The sequence below is a fragment of the Anabas testudineus genome, chromosome 10 (genome assembly GCF_900324465.2).
Source record: "Anabas testudineus chromosome 10, fAnaTes1.2, whole genome shotgun sequence".
Taxonomy (NCBI): Eukaryota; Metazoa; Chordata; class Actinopteri; order Anabantiformes; family Anabantidae; genus Anabas; species Anabas testudineus.
In genome coordinates, this window is record NC_046619.1 from 21,972,359 (window position 1) to 21,982,619 (window position 10,261).

Here is a 10,261-nt window from a genome sequence, read left to right on the forward strand (position 1 = left end):
TACAAATACATTTGATTATCTGAGTTATAGAGGAAATCTACATCCAGCACCAGCTACTCCTTCCCATGACCCCTAAAGTCATCAGACTCTTAAGAAAACGTCACATGGGTGAGATTCACACAGAGAAATTAGTCTGTGTAATACACAGGGCTGGAAAAAGCTCCTGAGGGGCCCATGGGGCTGATATCTGCTGTTAGGCCCCTGCAGACCCCCACTAAACATTTCACTTTAATTATTTACACAAAGAAAACAACTAGTGCCCACATGTGAAATGATTCATTGATTACCTGCCTTAAAATTATAACTGACAAGTTTACAGTTAAAAATCTAGTGGTACAAGCTTCGAATTGTATATGTTGATACAAAAAAAATGTTTGCAGTGTCACAGGATTGCTGCTCTTCTGATGAAATAATTCAACTCTACCCAGGTTTTTCTAAATGTTGAAGTATTAAAATTAGATTTTGACACAGAAGATGAAACAATTTTCCAATAATTCCAATATTAAATCACATCCAGCACTATGAGCTGCAAGTGTCAAAACATTCACATGCTTTAGTACAAGTGGACACAGGAAAACTTATTTGCAGATGTTTAGCGTTTAGATTGTGTAAAAAAAAAACATAGTTTAGCTGTAAAACATAGTTTTTAGTTGTACCATATTTATTGCTCATCTCACTCTGGAAAACACAGATAAAGGACTCAGTAGAAATGTCAGACTGCTCCTTTATTACCTGCAGGATCATCTCCTGTGTGGTTATGAAAAGTTGAACTGCTTCTCACTGAGGAACAATTTATGGACTCACTCTGTCAACATTTCAGCACACATCTGAAACAGGAACGTCTATGTAATGTGCATGTGTGTGTTATGAAGTCAGTGCTTGTTATTTAATAACCTCTGATAGACTGTGACTGATGTAAGTGACTGTCAACATAGAAATTCTTTGTCTCTCCTCTAAATCAAAATGTCTGGACAAAAGACGCCTGCTGACCTTTAGCAAACTAAACTTTCCTCTCAGCCTGACGGACAACTATTTTAGATGGAAATTGGCTAGATCCTGCAGATTATATCACAATAGCATAAAAAATTGTATTTACAAAATGTTAAAGAATAAAGTAAAAAGCTGCCTTCAAATAAATATGCATCTATATTTGTCTCCAGTTTTTTTTTTTTTTTTTCATTACGCTAAAATGCTCTATTTTGACCAAAAAAGCCAAAATACAAGTTTTATTTATTTATGGCTCATCCATACTTTTTTCTGGCTGCTGATTGGTTAACTGAACTGCTGCGCCTCAAGACGTTTTTAGATTTTGTCGCTGATTATGAATGAGAAAATCTCCAAGTTGATAAAAAAAGATGATGCCAGCCTGCAAGAACTTCCAGCCTGTGACTGTCTGGAAGCAGCACACACCTGATGATGGAGTGGGGTGACAAACGTAATGACTGGTCAGTAACAACTGGAAGTTCTGGTAGATAGTACTACAAAAACGTGAAATTTGACTTTAGCTACTTCCTTATTGACTGTTCTAATATAAAGGAAAATAATTACAGACAGATACATTTTAAGTACTGGACATTCATTCTTAGATCGAGAATTACAAGATGTATTTTGTTCATTTTAAACTGACAGTGATCATTGTTTTTTAGCACTTTTGGAACCTGTTACGTTGCCAGTCCTATAATTTTTTGGCAGTAGATTCGGAATTACACATCACATTGGGCGCTGACGTCTTTCCCACTTGAATGCTCATGTTAACAGTTTAAACAGCACAAGGTGAAGGCAGCATTAGTTCCACAATCATTAGGACATAATAAATATGTATGACTCACAGGGACATGAGGTGATTTAGATGTTGGGGATGCAACTCAACCATCATGTGGGAAACTTATGACTGTGTACTCAGGTAATGATTTGTCCACAATAAAAATCTCTGTAACTCACCAAATATACTGCCAATTTTCTCTGTCTGTCTATCCTCCTCGGCACATGCGTGCATTCTTTTAATATAAGTGCCATTTTGAAGTAATTTTCTGAAACATATTTTCTTTGTTGCTTGGTTTTGTCATTACTTTTATTACAGCAGCCAAAACCAGGATGTCTTAACAGAGGACATGAGGTTGGCTAATGTTAGGGTAGAAGATGTTCATGATAGATTTAGGTGGAAAAGGATGATTCGCTGTGGCGACCCCTGATGGGAAAAGCCGAAAGAAGAAGACAGCAGCCAAAACCAGCACAACAGTCTGTTGTTTTTTATTACTCAAACTGGCTGTTCATCAAGTTGTAGAGGCTGTGAAGATCATCATCATTATCAATCATCAGTCAGATGTGACACTGATGAGAAAAACAACCTCTATTCTACCAACCCAAACATTAAACCTATCTTAGCTCATCATTTCTTTAAAACCTCTCTTATAATTACTTGTTTATCACTTTTGATTAAGTATTGACATAAAAACACAAATCTCTCTTATTTATGTGGGATATTTTACACAATTGTTTAAAATCTTTCTTATTGAATTTATGACCATTCAAAATTTGGAACACATGGTTGTAACATTTTTGGGCTGCACAACTTATTTATTATTATTATTTAATGTTGTTATTCTACATCGAGTCCTTGTTTCTTTTGGCTTAATGTGATGTTTACACATTCAGATGCTTATTAAATTCTTTCCTTTTTGTTTATAAAGGATCAGTTCTGCAAGAAGTTAGAAATAATAATAATCAAAGTTCTCAAAATTTGGAACTAAAAATTGTGGAACAAATTCAATTCAATTCAATTCAATTTTATTTGTATAGCGCCAATTTACAACAGAAGTTATCTCAAGGCACTTTACAGTGTAAGGTTTAAGACCTTACAGAAAATATTTATACAAAATGTTAGAGAAAACCCAACAATCCCATTTGAGCAAGCTTTAGGCAACAGTGGAGAGGAAAAACTCCCTTTAGAGGAAGAAACCTCCAGCAGAACCAGGCTCATAGTGGGCGGCCATCTGCCTCGACCGGTTGGGGTGAGTGGAAAGAGAAGAGAGAAAAGAACAGCAGGCAATAAAGACAACAACAAGCAATAAAGACAACAACAAGCATCAAGAACATTGGGCAGATGAACTGGATTCTGGAGATGTACAGCTCCAGGCCGAGGATACCTGCAGAAAAGTACAGAGAGAGGGAGACAGAGAGGAGGAAACACAACTAAAAGAGAGAGAAGACACAAAGTTAATGACATGCAATGGTGGCATTTGCATTGATACAGGAGAAAGGAGAGAGGAGAGGAGCTCAGTTTATCAGTAGAGGTCCCCCAGCAGAATAACCTATATCAGCATAACTAAGAGATGGTTCAGAGTCACCTGATCCATCTCTAACTATAAGCTTTATAAAAAAGGAAAGTTTTAAGTCTAGTCTTAAATGTAGAGACGGTGTCTGCCTCCCGAACCTGAACTGGGAGCTGGTTCCACAGGAGAGGGGCTTGGTAGCTAAAGGCTCTGCCTCCCATTCTACATTTGGAGACTCTAGGAACCACAAGTAAACCTGCAGTCTGAGAACGGAGAGTTCTGCTTGGAAGATAAGGAACTATGAGGTCTTTAAGATAAGATGGAGCCTGATTATTAAGGGATTTATAAGTTAGGAGAAGAATTTTAAATTCAATTCTGGATTTAACAGGGAGCCAATGGAGAGAAGCTAACGTTGGAGAAATATGATCTCTCTTGCTAATTCCAGTCAGAACTCTGGCTGCAGCATTTTGGATTAACTGGAGGCTCTTTAATGAGTTATTGGGACATCCTATTAATAATGAATTACAATAGTCCAGTCTGGAAGTAACAAATGCATGGACTAGTTTTTCAGCATCACTTTGGGACAGGATGCTCCTAATTTTAGCAATGTTTCTTAGGTGAAAAAAGGCAGTTCTAGAGATTTCTTTTATGTATGAAGTGAAGGAGATATCCTGATCAAAGATAACTCCGAGGTTTCTTACAGTATTACTTGAGGCCAGAACTAAGTCATCAATGGTGAGAATGTGTTTAGACATAGTGTCTCTGAGATTTTTAGGCCCAAACAGTATAACCTCTGTCTTGTCCGGATTTAAGAGAAGGAAATTGGAGGTCATCCAGGCCTTTATGTCTTTTAAGCATTCCTGAAGTTTGACTAATTGATTAGTTTCTCCTGGTTTCATAGATAAATATAGCTGGGTATCATCTGCATAACAATGGAAATTTATAGAGTGTTTCCTAATAATATTGCCTAAAGGGGACATATATAACGTGAAAAGAATCGGTCCAAGCACAGATCCCTGTGGAACTCCATAGCTGACTTTGCTGTGCATGGAAGACTCATCATTAACGTGTACAAACTGAAATCTATCCGATAGATACGATTTAAACCACTCTAGTGCTGTTCCTTTGATTCCAATGACATGTTCCAGTCTGTGTAATAAAATGTTGTGATCTATAGTGTCGAATGCAGCACTAAGATCTAACAAGACGAGTATAGAGAGTAGACCATTGTCTGATGCAAATCAGAATTATACATAAGTCATATTAATAAATCAGTGTATTTACTATTTACTGTGTCATGAAACAGCTTAAAAGGTGAAACTTTCACTAATTATCTGATCATTTTAATTTGAATTATTTTGTATATTGCTGGGAGAAACTGTCTTCCGTACTTTGAGTAAACACTTTATTTTATTAGGCTCTTTTCTCCACTATAAAAATAAAACATCATGATTCAGTCTCCTGTTCTTCTCTTTCTATTGAGATTCATCTTATTATTTTAAGATTAAAATAATAAGACGTACGTTGAGATGAAGAAAATGTGATAAAATGTGAACAGATATCAACACATGCATCAGACTGATGTTTATTATCGCTGCTGTGAAGATTCAAGACAGTGAAAGAAAACATCAGCAGCCATTAACACGCTGGACAGGAAGCAAGGCAGCAAGGAGGATCTGAATATGCAATCATCCATTTGGACTCTTCATAAATGTATTAAAATATGAGTCAGACGTGTTTAATCTACATTGTCACTGGTTAGTGGAGGAATTCCAGTTTTATTTATGCTTCTGTGTTGACTCTACAGTTTACACAGCACAGAGCAGATCATGTTGGAGCTTTTACTGATTTACTTTAACACTGAAAAGAGAGAAGACGTTGGAGGACTTGGTCTGTGTGTGATGCACAGAGTGGATCAATCACAGTTGTTGTGCCACCACCACATGTAGTTACATTTTGGGGGCTGCACTTCAGAAGCATAAATTAAGCTTAAACAAATCAAGTCTTTTTTTTCCATGTCGACAACTTCAAGTATAAACTTAGCTCCTTCACTTAATAAGATAATAATTACTGAGCATGAACATGATTATTCCTCAGTATTCAAACATTTGGGTCCACTGATAAATGAGCTACACAGCATCTCATAAATGTGCCTATAATCCCTGTCAAAGCTCCTCCAGTCTTTCAGACAGTAGCTCTGTGTTACGCTGCCCAGTGATCAGTCAAATCTGAATCATCACATTTCTTACAGAAATCTGAAGTAAGTAGCTAAACATGCGCAAGATCTGTATGTGACTCATAGCAACCAGGGAACATATGTAAGAAAATGGAATGAAGAAATCTTTTTTTGATTTTTGGTTAATAGATATCACGGACAAAAAACCTCATCCAGCTAATTCACTGTGCAGCATATATGCAGTGGTTCTTCTTGATCCTTTTTGCTGTTGTGTTTTCCTTTGTTTGCCGTTCATGACTTTTCATTGACACTGAACACAATATAAGCAAATGTGAAGTTCTGCAAAGGAAACAAACACAGATAACAAACATTTTATTGTCCTGTTTTTATTCCAATTTTTTTTTCTGACACACACCATAAATCAACCCGGTCTGAGACATGACTCAGCTCCAGAGACTCATGGGAAAATCAGCCATCAGGAACTTTATGAATATTTTACAGTAAATCAAACGTCAACCGGGGACATTTTGTTCTTTCATTTCTGATGAGTTTAATGATCTCTGGCTCAGTGTTTGTTTTACAGCTCAGTGACTTGACTCACTTGAGAGATCAAGTGGACTGAGATGCTTAACACGCAAACACCAGTGTCCCTGGTTTGTGTCCAGCTGAAGACGGTAAAAATGTCCACACTTCCAAAAAGAGCTGCTGGGTTTCAGCGCCATTGCCTGTGATTGACCGCAGTGAAACCTGCAGAATGTTCTGATCTGCTGTTTGTTGACTTACTATAAGATCACGTCCTTTATTTTATCTTCTCACTATTTAATTGGTTACTGTGCTTTCAGCACAGTCCTCTGTAGAAGAACTCTTGTTTTTACCTCCTGATCATCTTGACTGACCATGAGATTTTTCATTTTTTCCTGCCTTCATATTTTTTCTTCATTTTGTTTCTCTGCGTTAAAGAGCCTCCATATCGATGACAATAAGGACAATGAAGCTCGCACATGTACAGTAACTGACGTTTTCATCCTCGTGTTTGCTGCATGGCTCCAACAACTTCTGTTGCTATTTTCACGTTTTTTATGGATTAAACATTAAAAACATTTTTTTTCTCCAACAGACCATAAAAGAGCGCAGCCCGAGACATAACTCAGCTCTTGGGAAGAAAACACTGTCCCACTGGGGAAACTGTACGAATATTTGTCAAGAAATCAAATGTAAACTAGGGACTTTTTCTGATTCCATCGTCATTTCCTGGACATTGAAGGCCATTTATGCCGCGAGCTCCTGTTGTAGCCATTCCCTCCTTTGTGTTGGTGGCATCCTGCCTGCTCAGCCCTGATATGCAGAGTTAAAGTGTTTCTTGAAAGCAACATCCTGCAGGAACCATCAGTCAGCAGGTATAATTTATGCAGCTGAATAACAGGCAGTGAAGAGACAAAGAGACAATTTTATGCTGGGATCTCTGACCATATTCAGTGACATAGCCAAGTCATATTTGTAAGACACTAAGTGGCTAAATTAGTTATTTAAAAATATAGACTTAGTAAGACAAGGTTTATTTTTTACAATTCAAAGATTGTGTTGTGAAAATTGTGACTTGCTGTGTCAAAGGGATGAAAAACCTGGTGCCAGTTTTGAGAAACTACATCAAATTGTTAAGAAGCTGCATAAAATGATGACATATTACTGTAAATTAATTCAAAATAATAAGAAAACACTATTAGTACATCAAAATACAATATTATGTCAGAATCAAGAGTTAATACAAGAAACTAAGATTTATTATGTGCGTTTTGTTAATGTAATTATGCTGTAGGATATCAACATAAATAGATGTTATGTTAGAATTATGACCTCCTACTAACTAAACAAAAATGATAAAATAATGTACTCAGCCTGGACATTAAATGAACGTCACCACCAGATAATTATTCCGAACATTCGGACAGAGCGAGTGGGCGTGTTGACGATGTTTCTATCATGCGACTGGAGCGGCTTTGTGACAAAAAAAAAAAAACACTGAGGTGTCTGCAGTGTCGCATACTTCCTGCAACAGTAATAGGAACTAACTATTGTTGGAAGGCGCCTATTTCATTTGTAGTAATATGATCATGTACATGTTATTTAGAACTAATACAATATTGCAGTGACTACATGACTGTGTGTTATTGTCTTAGGACAAATATAAATAAATCCAAAACTAAACTGTGTCAAAATTAGAACATGATCAAAATATTTTCTTTTAAAATGTGTAAAGTTATATGTTATACATATATAAGTACAGTTTACGTTTCGACACTACTCAGTGAATTGGAAACTCCTCAGTCATCAGTTTGCAGAGAGCACCGTCTCTCTGTATGATCACAGTTCAGTATTTCTTCTGTCACTGGATGATTGTGTGAGGGATGGTTTTTCCTCACAGGGCCGGCTCTTCAATTCTCCAGCTGTCCAAAGATTACGTTTGATAAATGATGTTTGACTTCACAGCAGAAAAGTGGAAATGAGCCGTAAGATGAGACGATTCGACTTAATTCTAAGTGAACAGTTTGACTTTAGCTTTGCAGGAAAGACTGAAGATTGTGGAAAAAAAACCAAGAAGCCATCAAAACTAAAGAATCAGAGTTTTATTCTGCAGCAACGGCTAGTCTTAAATCATCCCTTTTCTACAAACTCCTCTCATTAGTCGTATGTCACTTTGACTGCTGGTATGTTACAGCTGTTCGATGGGCGATGGCAGAAGAAAACCGGCCGTCACTCTTCACTTACTGTCACACTCAGCACTGGATTACATGTGTTCTTAACTGGCTCATGTTGCCACCGACTGGTGTCAGTCAAAATCATCTGTCATCTGTCAAAATGTCATTTTAATGTTTTAATTCAGTAAGGGAGGAATTAGTTCGGAAAGTAAAGTTCATATTATCCACCAGGGACGTTAAACAATATGTTAATAAGACTTTGTGTATGATAGTCGAACAGAAGTGATGGATGTTTAAAGTTCCATCACTTGATGAGCAGCAACTCATCAAACGGTTTATCCAGAAAATACAAGAGAACCTGGTTTCGTTTAGGTGATGTTAACCTATAGGGGTCAGTTTCAACAAAAGTTGATTGTATCGCTCTACGTGCTTGTTTTTATTTAAAGCTATCTTGAACTAGTCATGATCTGATCATGTTGGTAGACTGGTAGGGTTAATGATCCACCATCTTGGTCTAAATCATTTGTGTTTTTTATCGGCAGCCATAAAATCACATTTATTTGTGTATTCATTGCCTTTAAAGTATGATTTTATCATGCTGACACAATGAGGTGCATTACCTGCAGAAACAGGTAAAAGTACCAAAACCACACTGTAGTATTACTTGATGTGTAGTATTACTTGATGTGTAGTATTACTTGATCTGACATTACCAAACAGAACAATATAGTGCATGTAAAACGACATTAAAGCTTCAGAGAGTAAAGAAACAGAAACAACACTGCATCTTCACACTTACACATTCAGAAGAAAATAGAGCAGGCGGCCTACAGAATTAGTCACACCTGGCACTAAAACTTTCGATCCTAAGAACAGAACAAAAATAGATTAAATGACAAGTTGACACTCCTGGAACCAGTTTTCAAGCAGAAATACCTCCTGTTGTTAAGTCTTTCAAATCAGCAGGACATGTTCCAGTCATGTGATGCTCAGAACGGCCTTGTCCTACATGGTAAAATACAGTCACCTCTGTCTGCAGCCCCAGTGATTCTGCTTGTTTTTCTCTGCATCACCAGACAGAAACTATGTTTGTATTATTTGTTCATTTATCATTCTAAATATATTAACATGCATTGTCAATATACACTTTCTTCTTTGCATTCTCCTCACTCAAATAACAGCAGCAAGAAAAATACACTTTTGAACATATTAAACACTGAAGCCACAACAACCTCAGCAGCCTTTTTCACATCACATTACATGCGTAATTGCATTTTCTTTTGTTTGCCTGCATTTTTCACACTCAGGCCAAAACACCTGAGTTTACATGTTTATGGAGGCAAAGTCCACAGCGTGCTCAGTCCTCGGTGTGCACCCTTAGCAGATCAGTTTGTCCCATTTTTGCAGGTGATATCAAGTTTTTACGTTTCTGTAACAAAAATCTTCATTTTAGAACTAAAGGTCTGAGAAATACTAAAGACTGACACATCTTATTTTAGAGGTTTATCCTCACTCAGCTCTTTTTTTAGTCTAGTAAGGTTATTGGTGTATTTGTATGGGAAAAACGTTGGGGGTAGACTGCTATGTTTAAGGCACAAGGAGTTCAGGATTCAGTGTTTTATCCAAGGAAACTTGAGACAAGGAGGATTCGAACACTGGCCCTGCAGTCCACAGTTCATGAAAAGAAGAAGTGCATGTATACTCTATGTTTTTATGTCTTCAAGTCACTTCTATATGGTCCTAGATCTTCATCATGTTTCACATCTCACTTGTTCACACATATCGCATGTCGTCATCAGTCAGTGTCGGCTCCCCACAGCTGGTAAAAATAAACAGGCAGCAGAGCGACAACACAGATGGGGGTCAGCGGAGAGACCAGGAAGTTTTATATTTGTTGGAGATTTATGGAGAAGGACAAACTGGAAGGAAAATATCATGATCCAGCTGATTCTGAAACTAGTTTGACTGATACACAAATGACGTTATCGTTGTTGTTTTTGTTCACATGTCTGAACGTGAAAAATAAACAAACTGCAGCAGTTTAGGTTCAGCTCATATCACACGAACCATGAAAAGTCTGCACCTGAAAATCTGTGATGAGCCATTCAGATTCAAAC